The sequence below is a fragment of the Palaemon carinicauda genome, chromosome 40 (genome assembly GCF_036898095.1).
Source record: "Palaemon carinicauda isolate YSFRI2023 chromosome 40, ASM3689809v2, whole genome shotgun sequence".
NCBI classification, from domain to species: Eukaryota; Metazoa; Arthropoda; class Malacostraca; order Decapoda; family Palaemonidae; genus Palaemon; species Palaemon carinicauda.
The window spans coordinates 7,236,080-7,248,423 of NC_090764.1; positions in this window are offsets into that span (position 1 = coordinate 7,236,080).

Sequence of the window (12,344 nt, forward strand, 5' to 3'; positions counted from 1 at the left end):
CTGGATAATTTTGCATTTTTTGCAAATTATTGTCATTTCATTTAAAACATTCCTTAATCTTGTTAAAGTTGTGGAATGATCTTCCTAATCGTTTGGTTAAATCAGTAGAACTTCAAAAGTTCAAAGTTGCAGCAAATGTTTTTTTATGGTTGAACAGGCTGACATAAGTCTTTTTATAGTTTATATATGACATATCTGTTTTTGACGTTGTTACTGTTTTTAGAATAATATATTGTTAAATTTGTTCTCATCATCTATTTATTTCCTTATTTCCTTTCCTCACTGGGATATTTTTCCCCATTGGAGCCCTTGGGCTTATAGCATCTTGCTTTTTCCCTCTAGGGTTGTAGCTTGGCTTGTAATAATAATAATAATAATAATAATAATTATTATTATTATTATTATTATTATTATTATTGTTATTATGATAATAATAATAAAAATAATAATAATAATAATTAATAATAATGATAATAATAATAATAATCTACCTTTTACGATCGTTAGAATATACAATATGGCAAGAGACTTGCCTCTTTTTCGTAATTTGTAAAGAGGTAGATAATTTTAAAAAGGGAAGAGGTGTTGGTGATGATGTAAATAAAGCCTTGGTTAGTGTGGAAAAATATTATTGTAGTTATTATTATTATTTTTTTTTAAATTATTATTATCATCATCATCATCATCATCATCATTATTATTATAGTTATTATTATTTTTATTGTTGTTGTTGTTGTTGTTGTTGTTTACAATTTTACAGAATATTGCAATAAGCAAGCATGCATTTCTGTATGGAATTATATGGCTTTCTTATGTTATTATTGTTACTTTTATTATTATTATTATTGTTGTTGTTGAATGTTGTTGTTGTTATTGTTTACAATTTTACGGAATATTACAGCCTGCAAGCATGCATTTCTATATGCAAATTTTATGGCATTTTATGTAAATATACCTATCCGTTTTTTAATATAGCCAACCCAAATTTGCCGACGATACTAAATTAGGCATAAATGCTGCGAACTCAGAAAACGTAGAAGCCTTAAGAGGGGATCCAATAGAGCTAGGAGAATGGTCCAAAAAATGGCAAATGCCTTTCAACATCAAACCCAAAGAACAGCATTTTTTTTTTTTTTTCATCAACGATTTCACCAACGTTAAAAATTTTACCACACATTTCCGAGTACTATTTCCGCCAGTTGCCCAAATGTATTCGGAATTAACTCTTTGGAAATTATTGAACTTCATCGCCATCATTACAGATTCAGGGTTTTCACAAAAAAAAACTTTTTTTTTTTTTATAATTGTTCATCAAAGTATGTCTGCTACAATACGACCTGGTATTACGCTGTTGCGCAATACCTTTAATCAATGAAGCTTTTGGCGGAATTGGAAAACCTTTCTCCATCATACACTGTTAAAAATTTGCATTAAAACTGTAAAAATCATGGAATAAATGTTCCCAGACATTTACCGTTTTAAAAATGGATATATTGTCGTAAAGGTGTGATATTACTGTCACCAACCCTTAAGAGATTATAACAAGGTAAGGTAAAATTACGGTCGCTTGTATTTTACTGAAATACGACTGAGAACAGTATATTTTTTACGGAGAATTCCCGATGAAAATTACGGTTTTTTAACAGTATATGTACAGAATCGAAGTGTGTGTGTGTATGTGTGTGTGTAATAGGATACTAAGAACTCGAAGAAAATGATAATGGAATTGGAAACAAAATCAAGTACGGTAAATTGGGTAAACGAGAGCAAATTAGAAAATAATAAAAGATCATTTAATTTTTATTTTGCCAAATAAAATCATCCAAATAAGATGTAAGCTCCTAAAATAACTATCTATTGTATTATAAATTCAGACAAGAATATTCGAAAGAGAAAGATATATAGATAAATGATGTATTAAGATAAAAATGAAATAGATTTTTGGATTGGCCTGATGGTCTATATTTTTCTGAAATTAACTGATTCAATAAAAAAACGAATGTAGATTGCTACCTTGTTTCTCAATATATTATTATTATTATTATTATTATTATTATTATTATTATTATTACTTGCTAATCTACAACCCTAGTTGGAAATGCGGGTTGCTATAAGCCCAGGGGCCCCAAGAGGGAAAATAGCCCAATAAGGAAAGGAAACAAGAAACATGAAATATTTAATTACAGTAACAACATTGAAATAAATATTTCCTAAATAAACTATAAAAAAAATTAAACAAAACAAGAGGAAAGAAATAAGATAGAATAATGTGCCCTAGTTTACCCTCAAGCAAGAGAACTCTATCCCAAGACAGTGGAAGGCCATGGTATAGAGGCTATGGCACTACCCAAGACTAGAGAACAATATATTTCATGGATAATATCTTGGTGGCGAAAAAATCTCTACATAATACTTAGACCAAAAATAATATATTGGTGTATTAACAGATACGTTTCTTGCGTAAAGTACAGAGGAATGTATTATTATTATTATTATTATTATTATTATTATTATTATTACTTGCTGAGCTACAACCGTAGTTGGAAAAGCAGGATGCTATAAGCCCAGGGGCTACAACAGGGAAAATAGCCCAGTGAGGAAAAGAAACAAAGAAAAGTAAAATTTTTAAGAAAAGTAATAACATGAAAATAAATATCTCCTATATAAACTATAAAAACTTATAACAAACAATAGGAAGAGAAACTAGACAGAACAGCGTGAATACCAGAACTTTGTACAAAATATTAAAGTTGAACACTGACAAAGGTTTGGAACAACCTTAAAGTTTAAGAGAGACTTAATCACCGGAATCTCAAGGTTATGTCGTCTGGAAAATTTTAATGAGAGGCAAGTTAACGTGTATATCCAAATATTCTTATCCAGCACTGATCAAAGAAGTGATTAAATATCCACTTTAGATAATTAGGTTTAATATTCCTTCATTATACTTTTATTAGCCCCTTCATGATTCGTTTGTTTGTAAGTTTATTATAACATGTTAATAATATCGTTTATTCAAGATTAAAGATCCAAAGGTTTTAATGTGTAAAGGCCGCTCATGAATGACACAGGCAGGGATAGTGACATTGCTCTAGCAGGACAATGCCCTAGAGGCTTAGAGACTGACTAACTATATATATATATATATATATATATATATATATATATATATATATATATATATATATATATATATATATATATATATATATATAACATATAATAAAATTGTACGTAATTTAGTTACCTGATAGAGACAGAATAAAAATGTGTGTATATACAGTATATATATATATATATATATATATATATATATATATATATATATATATATATATATATATGTATGTATATATATATATTCATATTTATATTTACATATATAATCAGCGTTAAAACTCCGTCTCCACCCAAGTAACGGCCAGGGAGGCCCAGGCAGTGGCTGTTAATAACTCAGCAGGTAGACTTATAGGTTCCCTCACAAGGATGGTGAGGTGGCAGACACTACAAGAAACTATCGAGCTAAAGCGGGACTCGAACCCCAGTCCGGCAAATCGCTAGGGGAGGGACGTTTCCAATAGGCCACTGTAATCTTTAAAGTAATTAATGAAATGAATCCTTATGATGACAATTGGTATCGAAAGATATAATTGGCTTAAAAATGAAGTCGGAAAGAGATTTGGATATGTAGAAATTTTCAAGTTTACATCTCATCAATATAGAATTTACTAAGACTTTAATTTAACGATGAAAGGCAATTGAATTCGTTTAACCTTTATTTTTCATTAAATATAGGCGAAGTTTATCATCTCCGAAAAAATTATTATTATTATTATTATTATTATTATTATTATTATTATTATTAGTATTTTTGTTGTTGTTGTTGTTGTTGTTATTATTATTATTATTAATATTATTATTATTATTATTATTGTAACTGTTCTTAACCATTATAATTCGAAATAGATTAAAGTTCAGGTGGCGGGGTTAGACAAATGTTACTTTGTATCTTACAACATGTATTTCATTAAGCATTTGATTACACAGGTCTGAGCACACTCAAATTGCTTTAAAGTCTAAACAGTTATCAATAACATTCAAGAGATAAGTTCTCTTATCAAACATTGGTTAAATCAACTTAATCTCGGGCGAACAACAGTCAGGGAACGAAGGAAGTACTACTTCAGAGTTTCTCTCACTTTTCTCCAAACTTTTTAAGTACAAAACTATCAGAGTATGGGTCGTGGCAATTATCTTGAAGACTTTCATATGGTAAAGAGTCTTCACAAACAAGAAATTATCTTGAAGACTTTCATATCGTAAAGAGTCTTCACAAACAAAAAATTACCTTGAAGACTTTCATATCGTAAAGAATCTTCACAAACAAAAAATGATCTTGAAGACTTTCATATCGTAAAGAGTCTTCACAAACAAAAAATGATCTTGAAGACTTTCATATCGTAAAGAGTCTTCACAAACAAAAAATTATCTTGAAGTCTTTCATATCGTAAAGAATCTTCACAAACAAAAAATTATCTTGAAGACTTTCATATCGTAAAGAGTCTTCACAAACAAAAAATTATCTTGAAGACTTTCATATCGTAAAGAGTCTTCACAAACAAAAAATTATCTTGAAGACTTTCATATCGTAAAGAATCTTCACAGACAAAAAAATATCTTGAAGACTCTCATATCGTAAAGTGTCTTCACAAACAAAAAATTATCTTGAAGACTTTCATATCGTAAAGAATCTTCACAAACAAGAAATTATCTTGAAGACTCTCATATCGTAAAGAATCTTCACAAACAAAAAGTTATCTTGAAGACTTTCATATCGTAAAGAATCTTCACAAACAAAAAATTATCTTGAAGACTTTCATATCGTAAAGAATCTTCACAAACCCAAAAATTATCTTGAAGACTTTCATATCGTAAAGAATCTTCACAAACAAAAAATTATCTTGAAGACTTTCATATCGTAAAGAGTCTTCACAAACAAAAAATTATCTTGAAGACTTTCATATCGTAAAGAATCTTCACAAACAAAAAATTACCTTGAAGACTTTCATATCGTAAAGAATCTTCACAAACAAAAAATTACCTTGAAGACTTTCATATCGTAAAGAGTCTTCACAAACAAAAAATTACCTTGAAGACTTTCATATCGTAAAGAGTCTTCACAAACAAAAAATTATCTTGAAGACTTTCATATCGTAAAGAATCTTAACAAACAAAAGATTATCTTGAAGACTTTCATATCGTAAAGAGTCTTCACAAACAAAAAATGATCTTGAAGACTTTCATATCGTAAAGAATCTTCACAAACAAAAAAATTATCTTGAAGACTTTCATATCGTAAAGAATCTTCACAAACAAATGAAATCTTATCTGCTCCTCGTGAGATCTCTGGCCCGACTACCGAAAGGCTGCGGGCGTCGCTGGGCGTGACCCCATGAAGACCAAGTATGGTCATGATTGAGGAGGTATCCGTGATGGTAATCCGGATCCATCCGGTAGTCCTTCGCTCTCCTGAGCCATTGTCCCCCCCCCCCAAAGGAATCTGCGAAAACAAGGAGAAGACAGAAAAAGCCCTTCGTCTGCAGTTTGACATAGAGATAGACTCTTGTCGCCAGTGGAAGCTGAGAAAGCACACACTCCTAAGCGAGCCAGCGAAATGAGGTCATTAACATGACCTCAAACGGAGATTCACAAACAAGGTGTACGTGACATTATTATTATTATTATTATTATTATTATTATTATTATTATTATTATTATTATTATTATTGTTGTTGTTGCAATCAGTTTGGATCAAGCATGACATAAAACTAATTAGTAATATTTTATTATTATTATTATTATTATTATTATTATTATTATTATTATTATTATTATTGCTATCAGTTCGGATCAAGCATGACATAAAACTAATTAGTAATGTTTTATTATTATTATTATTATTATTATTATTATTATTATTATTATTATTATTATTATTATTATTGTTATTATTGTCATTATCATTACGAGCAGTTCATACCAAGCATCACATGAAACTAATCAGAAATAGTTTTCACGAATTTGAAGCCTTCCTAGACACATCTAGCAATTATCGATATAGACAATAAAAAAACAACGAAAATATAACTTGAATAAACAAAAAAATTAACTTGAAGACTTTCATATCGTAAAGAATCTTCACAAACAAACTAAAAATAATTTGAAAGAATATTATATCGTAAAGATATTTCAGCAATATATATGGAAATAAAGAAAATTTAGAAACAAAAAAAGGGAAATGGCAGAATATGAAAAATCTAATTTGAAAAAAAAAAAAAATTATCTGGAAGACTTTCATATCGTAAAGAGTCTTCACAAACAAAAAATTGTATATCGTAAAGCGTCTTCACAAACAAAAAAATTATCTTGAAGACTTTCATATCGTAAAGAATCTTCACAAACAAAAAATTATCTTGAAGACTTTCATATCGTAAAGAGTCTTCACAAACAAGAAATTATCTTGAAGACTTTCATATCGTAAAGAATCTTCACAAACAAAAAATTATCTTGAACACTTTCATATCGTAAAGAATTTTCACAAACAAGAAATTATCTTGAAGACTTTCATATTGTAAAGAATCTTCACAAACAAGATATTATCTTGAGGACTTTCATATCGTAAAGAGTCTTCACAAACAAGAAATTATCTTGAAGACTCATATCGTAAAGAATCTTCACAAACAAAAAATTATCTTAAAGACTTTCATATAGTAAAGAATCTTCACAAACAAAAAATTGTCTTGAAGACTTTCATATCGTAAAGAATCTTCACAAACAAATGAAATCTTATCTGCTCCTCGTGAGATCCCTGGCCCGAATACCGATAGGCTGCCGGCGTCGTTGGGCGTGACCCCTAAGAAGAAGACCAAATATGGTCATTATTGAGGAGGTATCCGTGATGGCAACCCGGATCCATCCGGTAGTCCTTCGCTCTCCTGAGCCGTCTCTCCCCCCCCACCCCCCTCAAGGAATCTGCGAAAACATGGAGACAGAAAAAAAAACCTTCGTCTGCAGTTTGACATAGATAGACTCTTGTCGCCAGTGGAAGCTGAGAAAGCACACACTCCCAAGCGAACCAGCGAAATGAGGTCATTCACATGACCTCAAACAGATTCACAAACAAGGCGTACGTGACATTGTTATTATTATTATTATTATTATTATTATTATTATTATTATTATTATTATTGCAATCAGTTCGGATCAAGCATACCATAAAACTAATTAGTAATGTTTTATTATTATTATTATTATTATTATTATTATTATTATTATTATTATTATTATTATTATTATTGTCATCATCATTACGAGTAGTTCAGACCAAGCATCACATGAAACTAATCAGAAATAGTTTTCACGAATTTGAAGCCTTCCCAGACACATCTAGCAATTATCTATCTAGACAATAAAAACAATGAAAATATAACTTGAATAAACAAAAAAATTAACTTGAGGAATTTCAAAACGTAAAGAATCTTCACAAACAAACTAAAAATAAATTGAAAGACTCTTATATCGTAAAGAAATTTCTCCATTAAATGTGGAAATAAAAAAAAAAAACTAAAAAAAGGGGAAAGGCAGAATATAAAGGATCAAACTTGAAACAAACAAAAAATTTAACTTGAAGACTTTCATATCGTAAAGAATCTTCACAAAAAAAAAAAGAAAAAAAAATTATCTTGAAGACTTTCATATCGTAGAGTCTTCACAAATAAAAAATTATCTTGAAGACTTTCTTATCGTAAAGAATCTTCACAAACAAGAAATTATCTTGAAGACTTTCATATCGTAAAGAGTCTTCACAAACAAAAAATGATCTTGAAGACTTTCATATCGTAAAGAGTCTTCACAAACAAAAAATTATCTTGAAGACTTTCATATCGTAAAGAATCTTCACAAACAAAAAATTTTCTTGAAGACTTTCATATCGTAAAGAATCTTCACAAACAAAAAATTATCTTGAAGATTTTCATATCGTAAGGAGTCTTCACGAACAAAAAATTATCTTGAAGACTTTCATATCGTAAAGAATCTTCACAAACAAACAAAAAATTAATTGAAAGACTCTTATATCGTAAAGAAATTTCACCAATAAATCTGGAAATAAAGAAATAGAAAATAAAAAAGGAAAAAGTCATATGTTGATGATTTTCATCTCATTTAGAAATTCCATGGAATGCTGATGACACTCGAACACGGAGGAGAAAGAAGAAAAGTTTAATTGCATGGAGAGATAATCTTGCAAATCAATCATTCAGTCAACTCCTAATTCGATCATTTTCACCTCAATTTGATTGTCGTTAATGATCGGTGGAAAACTCTGGATAACGATCGTTGTAATCCTCTCTAGATAAGATGTATTTGGATTTGCCTTATTATAAGAGTTGTTATTGTGAATTTATTTATCTGACTAATATGTATATACAGGATATATATATATATATATATATATATATATATATATATATATATATATATATATATATAACGGATTTTGAGCGAAGTGAAAAATCTATTTTTGGGTGAGATGGCCATGTCGTCCTGATGGAAGTTCCTATAGGGTAGCTTCCTAGGGTATATTACAACTACGGCGATATTCCCAGAGAATTTACCTTAAGGTACCAGAATTCTAACTCCTGGAGCGAGTATCCCTCGTGAAAGGGATATCGCGACATATCAGAGGACGTATTCTTGACACGCCACATGGCAATCTGCATCCTGGACAGAGATTTCGTCTCGTAGGAGGCGATTGGCAAGAAACGAATTCGGGAAAGAAAAAGGGGGAGCCGCTCCCAAGGCTCCCTATCTTCCGATTCGTATGCGTGCCTGGCGCCAATCCTGGCGCCATCTGTATTCCTTGTAGCGTACACGAGGTGCTACAGATACTGTATGTAGGGAGGGGTCCTACGGCCCTTTCTTAGAAAGGCAAGGGCGGGTCCATCAGGACGACATGGCCATCTCACCCAAAAATAGATTTTTCGCTTCGCTCAAAATCCGTTTTTTGGGCTCAAGCCATGTCGTCCTGATGGAAGTATACCAGAGCATTACTGTATCTGTGGATTCTCAGAACGTGCCGTACTCCCCGGATGTAATTTTTCCCGGTCGACTAGACCTAGAGACCTAAGATGTTACCGTTATACATCTTTTCAACTAACTATAAACCATGTTAGAGCTTCCTGCCCCCTACAGGGAAGAGTCTTACTAGACTCTGGAAAAGTCTCGAAGAGTACATATACCTATGTATGAATACCAGGCAAGCTAATATAGTGGTCTCGCCCTATATTAAGTAAAGCATAGTTTGTAAAGAACCACTGCGTCAATATGAAATATCGACCAGTTCTCCGCACAATACTTGTATTGGACAAAGGTTTTATATCCGCATAGGAGGAAAACCAATGCAACATAGCTTGCATAAAGGAACAATTCTATTAGAATTATCCCAGATAAGGTACATAGAATGAATGCTCAATTATACCAATAAATTGACACAGGTGAAGGAGACGCAAGGTTCTCAAGAACCAGTTTATTGACAGGCAATAAATAGACAGGTTAACCACAATTATATATATATATATATACATAAGAAGAGGATAACCCAAAACTTTAAGCATAAGTATGATAGTAAACAGCTTGTTTGTCTGAAAGAAAAAACATTAAATGCCACTTTTAAGATACCGAGGTATCAAAGTCATAAAAGTCTGTATTACAAATCAATGACATTAGCGTTAGAAACGCTCGGCACACATGTCTGCACTTATGCTAGGTTCACCTTCGCAAATGGAACAGTCTACATGGGCAACACAGTGCCCTCACTTAGTTTGTAGTACAGTATGTAACTACACACTCACCCTGGAATTAATCGTCCCAATTAAGACCACTGTTCCTCGCAGAGTTAAACAGTAGGGTTAACACCGCGACCCACTGCTACCACAGATCTCTTTAGTTCCTCTACTTGCTTTGCATAGTGGCGAAAGAACACTCTGGAAGACTTCCAGCCAGTGTATGAACGGAGATGTTCAAAATCCATACAATTAAAGAAATTTAAGGATGAGGCAACTTTCCTCGGATCGTGACCTGCGGGTGTATTGTCAGGATCCGCTCTGCGAATAAAATATGTGATTTTCGTTCTGAGTTGATTCAGAGATAAATTTGAGCCTGATGTTTCTCCCCTGAATAGTTGACCACCCTTGAAGTCTGAAGTTCTATGAAGATAGACCTTTAGGCATTCTACTGGACATAGAGATGCATCTTCTTTCAGAGGGCAGATTCTCCAGGGACCCCACCTGTTGGTGGGTAACTCATTCTTGGCGAGAAACGTAGGATCCGGAAACAGGTTCAGTTCTCCCCCATCCAGGAACTGAACACGACCTGCCTCTCTCGAGAGGGCTACAATCTCACTAACCCTGGCCCCGGACGTGAGTGTAAAATAGGAAAATAACTTTTTGTGTCAAATCCTTTAACGCACACTCTTCATTGCTCAACAGAGAAGCGAAATGAAGAACTTGTCTAAAGACCATGAAATGGGCTTTGGAGGTGCTGAAGGTCTGAGCCTAGCACAGGCTTTCGGGACTTTATTAAAGATCTCGTTACCTAGGTCGACCTGGAAGGCATATAGAATGGGTCTTGTCAAAGCAGACTTACACGCTGAAATCGTGTTAGCTGCCAATCCTTGACCATGGAGGTGGAGAAGAAAGATAAGCAGAAGTCTGTCAAGATCTCCTGCGGATTCTTCGCCTTGACAAAAGGCCACCCATTTTCTCCAAGATGACTCATATTGCCTTCTAGTAGATTTGCACTTATATTCCTCAAGGAAGTCTATGCTGGCTTTCGAAATCCCGAAACGCTTTCTCACCGCTAGGGAGAGAAAATCATGAGCTGCAGGGTCCGGGTTTTCTGTAATGAAGCGCAGACAGTTGACTTCTGGACTCGCTGGGTCAGAACTGGATCTGGTAGCGGTACAAACTTCAGCTACAGTTCCAATGCCAGGGGGAACCACACGCTGTTCGGCCACTTGTGGGCCACTATTGCCGCTACCCCTTGAAGGATCTCAGTTTGTTGAGGACCCTCAACAGAAGGTTGTGAGGAGGGAACAGATAAATCTTGGACCATCTGTTCCAGTCGAGGGACATCGCGTCCACTGCTTCCGCTAAGGGGTCCTCGTACGGGGCACGTACAGGGGCAACTTCTTGTTGTCTTTCGTCGCAAAGAGGTCTATCTGCAGTTCTGGGACTGATTCAGAATGAAGGAGAATGATCCTGCGTCTAAGGACCATTCCGACTCTATCGGTGTGAACCTGGATAGAGCGTCCGCTGTCACATTGCAGACTCCTTGAAGGTGAACTGCCGACAGGTACCACTTCTTCTTTTCCGCCAATCGGAAGATGGCCAACATCACCTGGTTGAGAGGTGGTGACCTCGATCCTTGTCGATTCAAGTATCTCACAGCTACCTCGCTGTCCATCACCAACCTTATGTGGATCGAGTGACGCGGGGAGACTTTCTTTAAGGTAAGGAGCACTGCCCTAGCTTCTAGAAAGTTTTATGTGAAAGGTCTTGAATAGCTTGGACCAAGTCCCCTGGACTTTTTTCCGATGAGAGTGACCTCCCCATCCCTCCTTCGAGGCGTCTGAGTGAATCGTCACCGACGGGGGAGGTGGCTGAAGAAGAACCGACTTCTTTAGATGTCTGGCTTGGGACCAAGGCCTGAGAAGAGTACTTAGCCGAAGCTGCTGGTCTTCTCAGATCTCTTCGCACGTTTGATGCATAACTTCTCCAAACTCCGATTGCATCCTTTAGCTGTGCTCTTAGCACTGGGTCTGTCACCGGAGCAAACTGGAGAGAGCGCAGTACCCTCTCCTGCTCGCGTCTTGATATCCTTTCGGAATCTAGAAGTCTCTTGACAGAACCCGCTATCTCCTTCCTTTTCTTCGCCGGGATGGAGAAACGGTGTGACAAAAGGTCCCAGTGGCTTCCCAGCCACTGGAACTTTTGAGATGGAGAAAGTCGAGACTTTTTTCTGTTGATCTTGAAGCCTAGGTACTCTAGGAACTGGATCACTTGACTGGAAGCTTGCAAGAATTCTGTCTCGGATGCTGCCCACACCAACCAGTCGTCCAGGTAGGCTACTACCTGAATTCCCTTTAGGCGTAATTGTTTGAGAGCTACGCTCGCAAGCTTCGTAAAAATCCTTGGGGCTATGTTTAGCCCGAATGGCATGGCTCCGAAGGCGTATAGTCTTCGTTGTCGCCTGAACCCTAGGTAGGGGGAGAGTCGATGGCTAAT